Source organism: Rattus norvegicus, chromosome 20, assembly GCF_021556685.1.
Source record: "Rattus norvegicus strain SHRSP/BbbUtx chromosome 20, alternate assembly SHRSP_T2T, whole genome shotgun sequence".
Lineage (NCBI taxonomy): Eukaryota > Metazoa > Chordata > Mammalia > Rodentia > Muridae > Rattus > Rattus norvegicus.
In genome coordinates this window covers 30,983,928-31,000,619 of record NC_141553.1, presented here as the reverse complement: position 1 = coordinate 31,000,619, position 16,692 = coordinate 30,983,928, and the positions used below count along the sequence as shown (strand labels likewise).

Genomic DNA, 16,692 nt, shown 5'->3' with positions numbered 1-16,692 from the left:
TCAGCCTAGGCTATATGAGATTTTTTTCTCCCTGGGAGGAAAAATTAAATGGAAGGGAGAGGGAGGGGATGGGAGGGCAGAGAAAATATCACTGGATTATTTGGGGAAAATATCAGCCAAGGGGATTCCTTTTAAAGTGTTCATCGCTTCTTCCTAGCTTTGCTGGACTGCAGTTGGCTAATAAGCATTGTATATATTTAAGTTTGCAACTGGATCAAAGTGGCCACTCCAGCAGGGTGGCTTGGAGCATAGGTGGGCAGTGTTTAGGGGCATTTGAACTGACAAGTAAGCCAAGAATTAACAGATGTTCTTAGCCTGGGAGAAGTGCCCGGGGGAAGTGTGACCAACAGTCAGCCACTGTGCAGGTCGAATATGTCAGATAACCAAATCCAAGCATGAGATCTGGCAGCCTTGGGTCAGCAGAAACGGCTCACATAGAAACCCGGAGGTAGGAATTAGCTTTGTGTGTCCAAAGAAGAAAAGAAAGGTTTGGGGAGATGAATGATGGGGATGAGGGGTTCCAGGGGCCCCCAGAGGTGATAGGACCATCCCTGCCATGGTCAATGGGACTCCGGTTGTGTGGAGTTTGGAAATTTCTCCTTCTGCAAACTAGGAAAGCCCTGTAAGTTTTTAAGAAGGGGACAAAAGAGACACCCATGGACTCTGATTCTGATTCTTGTTCCTTTATAACATGGGCAGAGTGGACACCAAGCGGAGTGGAGAGAAAAGTTTGGTGGGTGGGAGATGAGGAACACTGGAGAAGTATGGTGAACAACTTGGGGTGGTTTCGGATGGCATTGGCAAGCCTGGTGAATCGCTATCTGTGCAATAAAACAGGAAAATAGATAGGAGCTTTCAGACTTGGAGCCTCGAGTGGGCGGGGTTTAAGTGGAGCTGGACCACAAGGGGGTGGAGTATGAGTGGGCGTGGCTTAGAAACTATCTCACCTGTAGGAGCAGGTTTCCAGGCGGGGATGAACCTGAACCTTGTTTGTATATGGAGGTGGAGGGAGAACCAGCCTACAGCGTAGGAGTGACTGGTGACTTCCAGGTCTGACAGGCTGCATCCCCCGCTGTGGAATCCTTTGCTAGAGGAAGAAGTCAGTGGCTGAACACTTTAGTTCACTTCCAGGTCATCAGCACATGCTGGCTTAGGCGTATAAAATCAGGCTAGGGAGAAAGGGCCGGCTGCTTGTTTGCGTCCCAGGGGGATTTATGTGGAGGGCAGGAGGGGCTGCCGCAGCCGGCTGGCCTGAGATCCCCTTCCCATCCTGGCAGAGTGCAGGCTGCCCTTCCTCCTCAGCCAACCCCTAGATACTGGGATGACGCCCCCTTTGAAACTTGAGCGAGGTGAGTTTAGGACAAACTGGAGGAAGCTTTGCTTCTCACGGGTGTCTCTGGACCTCAAGAGACTCCCGAGGTGATCATGGCTAGGCGCATCATGCAATGCCTACAAGACCTGGATGAGGGAACAGATTGAGGGGCCCTAGAGTGGCTCCGAGAGGAAAGCTGGGATTTCTGTGACCTTTCCGTTGACGTCAAGGAGGAAAATCAGTCTCCTGGGGCCTCTGTTGGCAGCGAGGAGGGATCCTTTATATCCGAACCCAGCTTGGGCTCTCAGACCCCAGGCGCCAGAGCTGGAAGGGACCCAGACTGCCCCAGGAAGCATTCTCTTCCATCAACCCTCTGCTCAAACCCCACAGTGGCACCCCGACTTTTTAATCCAGGCCATGGCAGCCCCTTCAGGCTCTATCTTGCTGACCTGGCTACAGCTCAACCATTGGAGGACTAAGACAACTGGCCTCTACCCTCGAGGTGTTTACACTCACTCTCAGATTCTCCAGGTACAACGTCTTTTCCTCACCTTTGCCTGTAATCGGGCCTTGGTTGGAATATCTTAGGCGGTGGCCCCTACCTCTCAGTCCAGACCCACTACCCCAGCTTTAGGTCACACGCCACCACTGTTCAAAGCTCCCAGAGTGTCCCTGAGCACATCCTTACCTGGCTGTGCTGAGGTAGCATGCTTCCTGCTGGACAGTGACAGTACTGAGACTTCTCTAGCACCTGGCCTGGTGTATGCTGAGTTCAAGGTTATCAGGCCGAGAGAATGGCTTCCCTTTCACCCAATCTCAGTGGCACCTTGTCTTTCATTCATTCATGCCGGCATTCAACGATTCATCACTGACACCTTTGACTTGGTGCTTGGGACTTCTAGGGGACTAGGACACAATCTTTTCCCTCTTAGGACTTAGCTTTGTAAGGGGGGGATCCTCCATCCATGGCACCAGCAGATGTAATGTCACTGTGGTAACAAGCACCATGAGGGAACATGTGTGCTGTCACAAGAAGCTAAGAGGGAAAAACAAACAAACAATGCATGCTTGCACACACACACATACACACACACGCACATACCACATACACAAACACCACACAAACACCACACACACGCACCACACACACACACACATACCACACACACCACACACACACACACCACATACACACACACACACACACACACACACACACACACACACAACACACACACCAAACAAATTAAAACCTCGAAGTGAGATCCAGGAAGGCTTCTCTGAGGAAGTGGCCCTCTGAGATAGAAATAGGAGTTGACCAGGCAAAAGGAGTAGGAAACGGAATGTTCAAAAGTCCTGAGGCTGGGGGCTGGGGATTTAGCTCAGTGGTAGAGCGCTTACCTAGGAAGCGCAAGGCCCTGGGTTCGGTCCCCAGCTCCGAAAAAAAAGAATCAAAAAAAAAAAAAAAAAAAAAAAAAAGTCCTGAGGCTGGAAGGAGGGTAGTGAAAATGAAGATCAGAAAGAGGCTTAGTGGGTGGAGCCGGGAACTTAGCATCAGAGTGACATTCGATAAAACTTGGAAAGTTGGCAACAGCTGGAACGCGTGGGACTTTGTTCTAAGAATAATGGGGAGCCACTGAGGGATACTGATCAGGGCCATGACCTGACTACATTGGTGTAAAAGTTGACTAGTTTGTGTTCTCTAGGGACCAGACCCCAAGCCATCCGATGCTTTGCCCCTGTAGGGTGCTGACGTCCCATATCTGTAACACTGGATCTCTGCCCCTCGGGGACCTATCCATTCCCAAGTGCTGATCTTGGGGCATTCTGAACTGAACATCCCACACAAGAGTACACACCACACACACACACACACACACACACACACACACACACACACACGCACGTGCACTGGAAGCTAGTGACAGAATTTAAATGCTGTTCTGCTCTGCACGGCACGGTTGACAACCTCTCTCTACTCAGGGCAGGCTGTGGGTGCACAAACAAACCCCAGAACTCATTACATAAGGCCCCAGCATTCAGGGGCCACTCCTCTGGAAGCAGAGAGCTAGGCTCTCCAACATGCTTGCCGGGCCCTGCCACATGGGGTGGTACAGAGTTCAGATGGGTCTTGCTGGGACTCCATGGCAGAAGTGATGGCAGAAAAATGTGCCTCAGATCCATGTGAGTGGAACCTGGTGCCAGGACCCAGCCAAATTAAATCCTTGTAGCCAACTGTTGACGCTCTCATGCAGCTAGGCCTAGGATCAAAGGCTCTTGGGGAGAAACAGTGGCTCCCGTTGGAAGGTGTTGTCTCCTTCAGCCCCCACTGTCACAGCAGAATGGGAGTCTATGGGGTCCAAAGAACCAGTATCTTTCCCCCAATCACGTGGTTAGAGTGTTTGCCTGCCTGCTCTCATTATATAAAGATGGTTATGAGAATCCATTCCCTACCTGTTCCATATAACGTCTCTAAGTGGGAAAAGGAGCTGGCCTTGAAGGGTAGATCAAAACCAGACAAGCTTAGACTTGTGACTTAATAGTTTCCTGATCCATTGAGTCTTCATCTGCACTGAAATATCCGCTACCTGTGATTGCCAAGAACTATTTCCACACGTGGCTATTTATTGATTTTGAGACAGTCTCATTATGTAGCCCAGGCTGACCTTGAACTCAAGATCCTCCTGCCTCAGTCTCCCTAACTCTGGAATTATGGGTGTGTGCCACCTGCTAATGTAACCATCCAGAGTCACACTAGAAGGGTGTGGAGAAGCATGCCCGCCCTCTCACTTCAGGCTTACCACAAAGGCTTGCCAGCCCACCACATGTGTCCAGAGCCAAGTGTGGTGAGGCTCGACCCTCAGTCTCTCTGTGCAGCATGGGGGATCCAGTGAGGGATACTCAAGGTTTCCCTCAGGGGTGCCCCAGATTCCCAGGGCTCCTCTCTTAGAGAATGTCATGTAGGCCAGACTTCAGGCTCTGCCTGCCCCTGGCTGACATCTGTAGCTTGTAGTTCACAGGAGAAATCATGAATGACAGTCAGCTCCAGGTTGGAAGGATGTGCTGTTTGCAGAAGAAACTTTGGGTCCCTCGGAGCTATCACACACCCCCTGTCTCTAGGTTCTCACACCACCCCCCAGCATTTGGAGCCCAATATATCACCCCTGATTTCCACCACTTCCCCAGGCCCACTCAGTCAATCCCCATAGACATCAGAGATCTGAACTGTGAGACGGGGCAAGATGGCAGGACCTCACGGGCCGGGGAGAAGGGGACATGGGGTGAAAGAGAGGGTCCTGTGTCTCCTTGGATAAGACCACATTCTTCTGTGGGACTTAGTTCCCTTTATGTTGCATTTTCCAGGGGACCCCCCAAAGCCTCTGCTTATGCTGATTTTCCTGAGTTGAGAGTTCTGGGTGTCTGTGACAGCCAAGCCACACTCCACTGGCTTCCAAGTCCTCTGCAGGACACCCACAACTGTCCATATTTCTTTTTAAACCATCTACTCCCTGGAGATCAGCGCTGTGGGGCTTTCTCATCGTGTCTCCCTTTTCAAGTGCCTTCGAGGCTTTGGTATCTCTCACCAGGGCCTTACATCTTAGGGTTTCCAGAACTCTTACCCCCTTTCCCTAGTTAACCCATTGCCCCTTCTCCAATTAGGGACTCCACACCACTTGAGGAGAGCTCCATGGAGATCAGTGTTTTTTAGGTTTGGGTTACAACCTGCAGCTTGTGAAATCAATTTGATGACTTGTGATCATCATTTTTTTTAAAAGAAAAAATTACTAGGATGAAGAATAGAGATGTCTCAAATCTTGGATGCATTGTGTGTAGGAAAGCTGCACAGCTCGTCCCAGGCCACGCCGCTCGTCCCTGGGGGTGTGTCCCAGCTGGATGTTCTCATGCTGATCATTGAGCTCCGGAAATCATAGACTGAAGAGTCACAGTCGCCTGGGTCTGTGTCTGGGGCTCACCTTTCTTCCTTGCATTCTGGACCTAGGGGTCGAGTTGTCCACCCCCACTGCCCGACCCCATTAGGATGGCCCCAAGAGGCTAGAATGCGGAGGTTGCAGAGAAAATACATTGCGTTCCTCTTGAACCATCCTCTTGTATGTCCCCAGTCTCAGGCCAGTCAGACATTACTTGCTATCTAGCATGGGATCGCCAGGAACATCCTAAAATCCTCCTTCCTCTTTCTCTGCCTCCAACCCTGCCAGGCTCTGCCTGCCACGTCCCCTCCACCTTGTCGCTGCTGCTCCAGCGTCCCCACTGGCCAAATCGACAAGTTTCCCATACTGCAAAGCCAGTCTGCAAGCCATCCTTCTCCCAGTGTTGGACTCTGAAAAACTATTAAGCACTCCCAAGCCTCCTTGCCCAGCCTGCCACCCACCTCCTGCCTCCTCCCAAGGAAGCGGCAATCAGCTTCATCTCCCGCTGTCCTTAAAACTATAGGTGCATAGCTCCCAGGATGGCCCCACACACCCTAAGCCTGGGCCTTGCACCCTGCATCCAGCCAGTCACTGAGAGCATTCAACTCATGGCTCATTCATTGTGTTCCAAATGCTGCTGCTGCAGTGTGTACGCATTTGAGTGTGACTCTGGTCTCATCTCTCTTTCTCCCACTAGGCAGGGATTTGAGGACAAGGACTCCGTATCACAGGGACCCCGTGCTGCCATTTTCCCCAAGCCCCAGGGTAGGATGAATGAACCATCCCTGGACCTGATTCAGCCCCCATATGCCCCCTCCTTTCAGCCCTTGCCGGAAATAACCTTGCAGGAAGTCTCTTGGCACCGCATGTGGTCTCTCTAGGTAGCTGTGTAGGTCTCGCAGGATCAGAGAGAGACTTAGATGAAGAGCTGCCCAGTCCGGAGGACAAGGAGCCCAATGGTTCCAGCACTGGAGCCTGAATGAGGAGGGGTCCGGTGGGCCTGGAGTGGGGGTGTCGGGGACAGAATCCCGGTTCCTAATCAACAGGAAGGGCCTCTTCCTCCAGGATCACTTTTCAGCCAGCTGCTTGGACAGAACCTGAGCTGGGGACAGGGCATGGGGGAGGAGTGGTGACACAGGCCGATGGGGCGGCCAGTGCTGGGACCTACAGCTGCCAGCCAGCCACACTTACACACCTTGCTTGTGGCCCGCCCAATGCCCGGGAAAGCTTGCTCTGGGAGTGCGCTTGGCTGGTCTGATGGCATCCTCCTGTGCCCCTCCCCCAGCTCTCTCTCCCCTTCTGCTCTCTCCACACTCGGGGACATTCAATCCCTCCTTTGATGGATAGCCAAGAAAAGACTTCTTCCACATCCTAAATTTGTTAGCACCCGCTAATCGTCTTAACCTTCCTCCCTTCAGTGTTCCCAACTGGCGCCTCCTTAAAGACACAGGGTCCTTTTTGAATTCTCAGCAGCAGTCCCCAGAGAGGGACCCCACCCCCACTCCCACAATGAGGGAGCAGAGTACAGAAGTTTTCCTTAGGAGGTTCCTCCGCGCTGTCCTGGCGGACCCCAGTGTGAAGGCATTTGGGGTAGAGACTGCAGAAGTAGCTTGGCTGTACAGAGCTCCCCGCTTTACCCTCAGTTATCCTTAAGTGGGGCCACCCCAGGGTGCGTGGAGAATGCTGAAGCCGGCCTAAACCAGGGAGACCATGCAAAGAAATTCTCCTGCTCTGATGATCCTTCTAACCTCTGCCATTCCCCCAGTTTCTCTGTGCCCTCCTCTCCTCCTTCCTCACTTCTTTTTTTTTGTTTGTTTGTTTTTTGTTTTTGTTTTTTTTCGGAGCTGGGGACCGAACCCAGGGCCTTGCGCTTCCTAGGCAAGCGCTCTACCACTGAGCTAAATCCCCAACCCGACATCCTTCCTCACTTCTATCCCCTGTCATCCCCATCCACTTCCTCCTCTTCCTCCACCTCCTCCCTTCTCTTCTCCCTCCTCCTATCCGCTCTGTCACTCATCCCCATCCTCTTCTCCCTCCTCCTTCTCCTCCCCCTGCCTCTCCTCTTCCTTCCTCTACTGAACACCCTACAGTATTCAAGGTACATGCGTAGGCTTAGACAGGACCCCAGTCCCCCCCCCCAAAACCCTTAGAGAAAGGGATTCTTGGCCCTGTTGCACTAAGGAGAAAACTAAGGGCCCGAAGGCGGGAGTCTTGTCTGTGTATTTAAGTTCAGCCTAAGAGCCAGGCCCCAACTTGCTGGTGTGCACTGTCTATCCTTTCTCCAAAACACAACTCACAGTCACAGTTCTGTCAGTAGCTGTGGCCTGTTAAGTGACACCTCCTTGAAAGCATCTTGTTGGGGTACAGATACATGGCAGCCCCACACGGTTGTGTTTCTTTCCTTCTGCCTTCCTTCCACCTCTCCCTCCTCCTCTCTGTCTCCCTCCCCCTCTCCTTCTCACTCTGTCCCTTTCTCCCCACCACCCTCCTCCATCACTCTGTCCTTTCTCTTCTCCAGGCAAGGATGCTCTGTGGCCCCCAGCCCTTGCCCTGGCCCTAAGCCTCCCAATAAATAACCGGTCTCTGTGGAGGGCTGGGCTCTGCAGGATCTCAGCTTGGGAGCCAGGCACTTGCTGGCTTAAGCATCAGGAGCCCTGGGCGGTGGAGATCCTGCCCCTCCTGGGTAGCAGAAAAGGAAGCTTTACTCACTGCCCATTTCCTCTCTCCATCTGTGACTGATAAAAACATGGCAGGCAAGAAACCTAAAGAGAGTTCAAGAGCTTCTCAACACCAAGGTCTCTAAGGGGGGTTGGGACTGACTTCAGGGAGGAAGTAAAGTGTTCCTGACCAGGGTCACTCTTTCTTAAGAGAGCTGGACCCTAGCCCAGAGGAGCTTGGGACCCTGTGTGCTTAGGATTTGGGCAGGAAGTAACCCTTTGCCCCCAGCTCTACCTTCAATTCTCTCCTCAGCAGTGCCTGGGCACCTATGTCTGACCACAGGGTCTCTTGGTCGTCAGCTCAAGGAGCGAGTCAGTGAAGCAAAGCAGACACTGGAAGGTTCCGGGAGAGAAAGTGGGGTACAGCCAGAGATTTCCTAGAAGCAGGGGCATCATGGTTGCAGTGCAGCCGAGGTTGCTGATGGGTAAATAAAGCTGGAGGCTTGAAACAAGTCACACTCACTCTGCTTCAGACAGCCTGGGCCCCCAAAAGTTGTCCTCTGACCCCCCCACATCCATGCCCTCACACGTACACACACATACACAAATAAGTCAGTGAACTTTGAAAATGAATGGTTTGAACTCTCAACAGTGTATACACTATGGCCGCTCGCAGGGATGGATTCCTGACCCCAAGCCAATGGAAGTCACGCCCAGGCCTAGCTCTTCTCTTGACCCAATGGAGATGGACAGAGTCCCTCTGGAGTCCCCTGCTCACCTCTCCCAAGATGCCCTAGTCACCAGCCTGGTTTTAGGAAGCCCCAGGATGCCACCTGTCACTCCATGTCACCCTATCCCCTTCTCCATCGTGGATGCCTGTGTTTAGGGTTCAGCTAAGTACTCCTGCCCTAAGTACTCCCCTGCCCTAAGTACTCCCCTGCCCTAAGTACTCCCCTGCCCTAAGTACTCTCCTGCCCTAAGTACTCTCCTGCCCTAAGTACTCCCCTGCCCTAAGTACTCCCCTGCCCTAAGTACTCTCCTGCCCTAAGTACTCTCCTGCCCTAAGTACTCCCCTGCCCTAAGTACTCCCCTGCCCTAAGTACTCCCCTGCCCTAAGTACTCTCCTGCCCTGTCTTTGGAGAAGGCTGTGGTGGTTTTCTTCTCTCTTAATAGCCAGATTATTTTTATGACATGAAAAGGATATTCTCTCTCTCTCTCTCTCTCTCTCTCTCTCTCTCTATCTTGATCATGGCGGCACAGTCCTCACCCCGCCCCCACCCCCAATCTACTCAGCACTCTGACCCTAATAGCGAAGAAGCCCTCTTTCTTCAGAAGCCAACTTCTGTTGTGACAAGGATGATGTCACCTGCAGCCTTCCCACAATGCCTCAACATGTCACCAGGGAGGCTGGCTGCAGCAATCCCTGAGGGACCCCATCTGCTGGAATGTCAGTACCCCAAGCAGACTTCCAGGCTCCTTGCTCTTGGTGAACTGCCTGGCTGATTTTAACTTCCTTTCAACATGAGTCTTACCCCAGTGCCCGCTGGGACAGCAGTGCTCCCACAACCAGCCCCTGGGTGAGGTCAGAGGTCAGGAAAGTGGGTGGGCTGGCTCTCCTTGATGATTTACTAATCATTCTCCCCATCTGCTGGAGAGATGGTAATTATGGCACCCAGTAGCATCCCCTGGTAGCCAGTAGCTGGGTGACAACTGGGATGGCTCAGTGGAATGAGGTGGAGGAAGGCTGTTCCATTGAACCTAAGCTATCTTACCTACTTTCCCCAGAGTGTTTGCCCACATACAGTAGGGATTTGATCCCTAGCATACATAAACTGGGCATCATGATATATGCCATTAATCCCAACACTCAGGAGGCAGAGGATGAACAATAAGAGGTTCAAGGTCATCCTTATTCACAAAGCAAGTTGAAGGTCAGCCAAGGGTACGTGATACCCCAGCTCAAGGACACTGAGATACCAACCTTTCCTAAAGCAGATCCACAGTAATCCATGAACTCTGAGCCTCTATGGGAGCTCTATGGAGCTCTGACTATGCAATCTAATGTTGTTCCTGCAAACAGCAGCATCTGAGTCAATAAGCCCTGAGTTCAAATCCCAGTTGTGCCATATAAGAGTTTCAGGAAGTCTTGCTCTGTCTCTACAGGGACAAGAGGGAATATGGCTACGTCTCCTAAGGACCTCACGAGAGACTTGGGAATGCATGTGCAAACTGCCCAGCATTGGCGTGCCACCCTATGAATGCATTCTTTACTCCAAGGAGCAGGTCAAACATGGGCCCTTTGGAGTCTCTCTAGTGGCGTCCATTTGGAGGACGCTGCCTTTGGAAAACTCAACCTGCCAAACCAGAGCAGGACTTGACTTGATGTAACTCATGTCTGCTGACTCCTGAACTGTCACCAACTGTTAAGAGGACTAGGCTCTGATCCTCTTGATGCTGGGAGCCTGGTTGTCTGTTGTCTGCAATGCCTTTCTGAAGGGAGGGAGGAAAGTAGTTAGGCCTAGGCAATTAGAGAGGCTGACTTCAGCTGGTATCATGTGACAAAATCTTTTCCCTGGGGAGATCGAACCTAAGATAGGGAATCAATGACAGACCAAAGTATGAATACCAGCAGGGTCCAACTTGGTGAACCAGTGAGTTTTATTTGCAAGACTATGGGTCAGGTGTTATTTATAGGAGCAGAAATGACTCAAAGACAGCTGGGAAACCTGGAGTACCCTGCACAGCCTGTAGGTAGCTCTGTGGGTTGGAAAAAGTTCTTTCTAGGTGCCTTGGGTGGTCTAAACCTCTACCAGGCAGCTGGTCTAATCTTAAGAGTCTTTGCAGTTTTGATTGGGAGTCGTCTTTACAACTCAGCTTCCTTTAGCTTGAGAGAGACTCAGCTTTTATTTTTTTTACTCTGCCAAGGAGGGGCCTAGTGAATCTGGTCAGTTTCAGGGACTTCCTGAAGCACATTTGAGTTGTTTATCTTCTTGCTAAGGACTACCCTGTAGAATAGAATGTTTCAATCTCAGAGGAAACTGTTAACACAGTAGCTGGCCCAGACTGCTCTGACTTAGACTGTAGCCTCCTCTGATCTACCCCATTTTAGAAACATCAGGATAGGGAGGGAAACTGAACTGGCTGCCCAAACCTGTCAGACTTAGCTCCTGGTCAATGAGAGCTGCTCGGCCCAAGGGGAATATGGACAGCTGTCACCATTGCCAACCTGGTGCTGTGTCAGGGCTGGGACTATGTTAGATCTGGTGTGGTTTCCCCTGTTTATTGTGGTTTCCCAGCCCCCAGGGCAGACAGCTCACAGAGACCACCCAGCCTCTTCCTGTGCACACAGCTCTCATACTTCCGTGCTCCAGAGCTGTCCAGCTGCAAAGGTCGGGGTGCCTGAGCAGAGCAGAGGGTCAGGTGTGGAAGCCCCTTCATGGAAATTAACACATACCACACCCTATCCTCTGGTACCCATTCCCTCTGAGCAACATCTTCCCGTAATCATAGTTAGTGTGACAGGAGGAGAAGCCACCAGAGTGGCTTTGTTCTCCTGGATGTTATGATGCCATGTTCCTCATATCTTGTGTATAATCCAGGTCTTTGTCATCCAGGCCTCCTAGGTAGTCATGAGAGAGGGTCGCTCGGGAAGATGTGTTTGCCTTGGAAAAAGGAAAAGTGAACCGATTCCACAATATCCCTGAACATCCAAGGGTCAGGAAAAATCAGAAACATAGTGGCAGCTGAGTGTGGGACTAGGAGTGATACTATTTCACCGAATGCCTTTAATGTCTTTAAAGAGTCATTTTAACAATGAATAAATGTCAGAAAACAAACAACTGGACAGCAGACAGGCAGACTGGCAGGCTCCAATGGAAGATGTAGTTTCTGCTCTTTTCAGCTTGGATGGACCCAGTTACTTGGCTCTTCGTTCACTCCAGAAATCCGCTATGAAGCTCAGAAACATGCTATGGAGAGGTCACAGAGCTAGCCAGGCCACCGAAGTTCAACCCTTGCCCACCTTGCTTGGCCTGCTGCCTCATCCATTCATTTCCCTGTCTCTTCTCTGGCATAAGCCCCTCACAGTTCAAAGACAATCATTTGTACTGGCCACTAGACCCTGGGCAGGACTTTTGCATCTTCAGATGTGAACATTTGTGATGGCTTTAGTCAAGTATGGCAGCTCTGGTTGATTAGTTATGACTACCCAAAGTGCAGTCAATTAATTATGTCTGCATGGGACCTATCTTAGGTTCTAGTGAATTGCACTTAGGATTTGCTATTCCCAAATAGTCTGGCATGAAAAGTGGCTCATGCCTCTCAGTGGCTACTGCACCCTGTCCTGGCTGTGAGAAAGGAAAGGCTTCTGTTTTTCTGAGCAATGTGCTGGCACAGGATAAGGATGATCTTTGTGGTTACCTGGGCTCAGGCATAAATCTCAGCCCCATGGTCCATTTCTTCTTTGACTCTGGATGAGCTATTTCTCTTATGGCGTCTCAATGTTTCATTTGTAGGTGAAAATACTTGCTAAGTTGTATCCCCTAAGATCAGAAATGGATAATGGAAAGAGTCTTGCCACCTGTGGTACACAAAACTAGCATCCTAGCTACCCGTGAGGCTCAGAAGGTTTGCTGGGGCCATTGCAGTGGTGGCGTGTGGGGTGGGGGTGAAGTGGGGCTGCAGTTTTTGTCCTAGTTAGGGTTTTATTGCTGAGAAGAGACATAATGACCACAGCGACTGTTATAAAAGACAACATTTAATTGAGGCTGGCTTACTGTTTCAGAGGCTTAGTCTGTTATCATCATGGCAGGAAGCATGGCAGCATGCAGGCAGACATGGTAGTGGAGGAGCTAAGGGTTCTCCATCTTGATCTGAAGGCAGCAGCAGACTCTCTTCCGCAGGCTACCAGAAGACAAGATTTAATACTGGGCTGAGCCTGCGCATAGGAGACCTCAAAGCCTGCCCCACAGTGACATACTTCCTCCAACAAGGCCACATCTACTCCAACAAGGCCACACTTCCAAATAGCACCACTCTCTATGTACATACCTTAACTAGGGCCTTGTGGGCACATCACACAGCTGCTTGAACTGTAGTTAACTGAGAGACAAAGTCAAGACTATTTTCTCTTGAGTAGTAGCTCAGTTGGTAGATGCTCGCCTACCATGAGCAAAGCCCTGGGTTTGAACCTCAGCACCACAAATAACGGGCAAGGTGGCGCATACCTGTGATTCAGCATTCAGGAGGTGGAGACAAGAGGGTCAGAAGTTCGAGGTCATCCTCAGCTACATCGAGAGTTCAAAGCCAGTGTAGGACATGAGCGAGGTCAAGGAAGAAGAGGAAAGAAAAGAAATGAAGTAAAATATTAAGAAAATCTACAAGTTCAAGGCCAGCCCAAGTTCAAAGCCAGCTTGGGCGACTTAGTGAGACCCTATTCCAACCTAAAAAAGTAGAAAGAAAAGAAAAGGCAGGAGAGGAGGGAACGAGGGGTAGAGCTCAGGGGTAGAGCACTTGCCCAGCATGAGTGCAAGTCCCAATCCTGAGCTTGGGAACAAGGTACAGCCCACAGGTAGCTAAAGTCCTCACTAAGAACTGATTTCTCACTGCTCCCTGTCACCGCTCTGCACGGTCCTGCTGTCCTTCAAGCCAGAGCCTTGCTTAACAGTGTCCTCTTCTGCTGTGGACCTCTGCACAAGGTGGAAGGAAGTTACCCTGGTGCTATGGCACCCAAGGAAATCACCAACCATTGCTTTCAGGTGCATGTAACTCACACACATGCACACGCTCCTGCTCATGCATACACACCAACATACCATTCTTCACAGAGGCGGAGTTGAGGTGGGAGCTGAGAACCCTGCATCTACCCTTCCCTCAGATAGCCATTCACATACTCAGTGTAGCACTGGCCGAATGCACTCCAGGCCAGCAGCTCTGGTCCATGCAATTAAAGCTAGTGGCTGTGAGAGGGCCAGAGAACGTGTGAGGAATTAGCACCCCACAGGCCTCATGGGTCTCCAGGCTCCACTGGGCTTGCAGAAAGGTTTTCAGATTTGCTGACTCAGTGCCAAAATCTAGAAACCAGAACTTTGTACGTTAAGATCTAACTTCTCACTGTCTTGGGTGTTTTCAAGATCAGGGGCTAACAGCCACTGCTAAGGGGTTGTCAGGCCCAGTCTATCTTGGGCATGCAGAGAAGCCCCCTGTCACTTTGCCCTAGGCTTCTCTGCTCAACAGCCCAAGTCCTTTGCATTTCCTCACAGCTCCAAAGCCTTCAATCTTTAATCTTCAACTCTTCCTGGAGTGATGAGCAAAGCCTTTGGCCACCACAGATCTCACAGCCTGTGAGAGTTTTATATAGAAAAAAAAATTAAAAATGGACTCAACATCTGCACGGAGATAAGAGAATAACAAAAAAAAGTTTTTTTATTATTTTTTTTAATATCATGGGATTGCGGTAGATAGGAATCCACTGTGAGGAGGAGGAGGTGTGGTCTGCCGTGTTTGCCAGAGAACCGGCTGTCCCTGTGGGTCACGGGAAGGGGACCCTGGCTTGCATAACTGCTGACTTCCTGGGAAGGACCCGAGGTGAGGTGGGGGATGGGGCAGGAAGCCACTCTCCTTGGGAAGACCTCTGTAGGTCAGATGGGAGGATACCACCGCTCCTGGGAGATTCAGTGAAGAGTGACTGGTTCAAGTTCAGAGACCCTGGAATTCCAGATTCTTATCAAAATAAAGCTGGGTTGAGCTGACTGTGTCCACCCTGCAAAGCCCGTCCTGATTAATTTTCATCTTCGTCCCGCAGCCCATCCCCCTGTCCAACATGATGTCCCCATCTGTGTGTGGCCATCAGCTCTTCTGCCCTGTGGGGTGGGGTAGGGTGGGGTTATGCCCGGAAACTGTTCAGCCTGAGAACAATGCCTGCCCTTGGACTGAGTCTGCAGAATCAAGCCCTAATCTCTACAACCCGAGAGACCTCCGTGAGATTCAGTCACTTGGGATTTTGCGCTCTTGACCCCAGCCTGGAAGTGTCCTGGGGCCCAAGGAAGCAAGACCATACACAGCGTGTCCCTCTGTCTGGAGCTGGAGACACCCATCAGTCCTTTCTGTTTTAACCGGGCTCACCCAGCCTGGCCCATCCTGCCTGCTGATCTCCCTGCCTGCTGTGTCTGCAGATCAGGGCTTGAGCATCTCCTCAGAGAGGCAGTTCACAGGGTGGTCAGCAGCCCGACCAGCCTGCCCCTCCCTAGCTTGGGGCCCCAGCAGGAAACGTCTCTGTGCTGCAGAGCCCCTGTGTGTAAAACGATCTGTGTGTACCGCTGATCTGCCTATGACAACGTTTGTAAAAACACCACATACGGTGACCTGTATGTGAGAAGAGCCTTCTAAGTGTGCCACTTGCTTCTGAAATTGGATGTCACTTTGTCATGCCTCCTAGAACCATCGCTCGCAGCTGCTGTGAACCCATTTACCACTTACTTCACTGTAAACCTGACACCCGTGAAGGCACTTTGCTTACAGACTCTCTCTCATATGCTCCTCCAAATCCAACACTCAAACTCAGAGAGGTTAAGACATTTGCCCGAGGTCACACAGTAACAAGGTCAGAATTTTCATTTATTCTGAACACTTTTGCTTGTGACTCCTTGTGAGTAACTGACACTCATGATCTCAGCGTGTCTTCCTTAGAACCTCGATATCCTTTTCTCTATGTTCCAAACCTATATTAAAACCTCTCCAACAGAATTTCCAGTGGTAAAGGTGTTTGCCGCCAAGGACCAGAGACCTCAGTTTGACCCCCCCCCCAGAGCCCACAGAAGGGTGTGAGAACTCATTACAGAGAGGATGCTCTGACTGCCACATACTCACATGGACACCCACAATCGTGATAAGTTAAAAAAGCAAATCCCCAGGGTTGGAGATTTAGCTCAGTGGTAGAGCGCTTGCCTAGCAAGCGCAAGGCCCTGGGTTCAGTCCTCAGCTGGGGGGGGGGGGGGGGCAAATCCCCAACTGTCCTTTAATATATGGGTTAGTCCTGAAAGTCTTTTCAGCAACAAAGCCAGGAACTCTGGTCTGGCCCCTGACCTCTTGAGAAAATTTTGGAAACTCCTCCCGCCTCTGAGGGTGGCAGGTGGAACTGTCTAGACCTCTCTCTGCCAGCAGAACAATGGGAGACCCCACGTGCTCTTGGGGTGGCTGCCGCTCTTCCTGTGGGCCTAATTTGGGTGGGGTTAGCATCCCCACCTCAGTGGGGGAGCCAGTGTTAGGACAAAGATGGCAGTGACTAGAAGACGGCCCAGAAATGATGCCTTGGGGTCCTCAAAGGGAATTGAAGGAAATGTACTGCGGGTTCCCCCTGTAGCCATCTCAAACTCTCCTTGCCATCTCAGACTGGTTCTTCGTTTGCTTTGACAGCTGAAGAAACACATATAGGGGTCAGGAGGGCAGACTTCACAGAGGATAACAGATGTTGGCTCTGCCACTTGCCAGCTGCGTGACTTTGAACGAATTACTTCTCTGTCCTGAAAAAGACCCATCAGCAAACGGGGCAATAGACTCCCCAGAGCCTGCTTTTCCTGGGGTAGAAAAACCTGCACAGGTGGCAGTAAGGTCCCCTACTTCTGCTGTGGGCTCAAGCAGATCTCCCTCCAGCGCTGTCTTGACAAGGGTCTGTGGCCCCAGGCGATCACCCTAGCTGTTTTCTAGCTGGCTCTGGAGTTGTCCCTAGGGGATGCAGAGCTGTGTGGGCAGTGGAGGAACAGCTGGCTGGGACGGAGCTGATGGGGGGTAGATGCAG

The 16,692-nt window shown here is 51.2% G+C and overlaps 1 protein-coding gene across 51 annotated transcripts in view; it reads left to right on the top strand.

Moving 5' to 3' along the window:
* Nucleotides 1–16,692, top strand: part of Col13a1 (collagen type XIII alpha 1 chain) — a 140,074-nt gene that overhangs the window by 35,608 nt on the left and 87,774 nt on the right. The window lies entirely within an intron of this gene.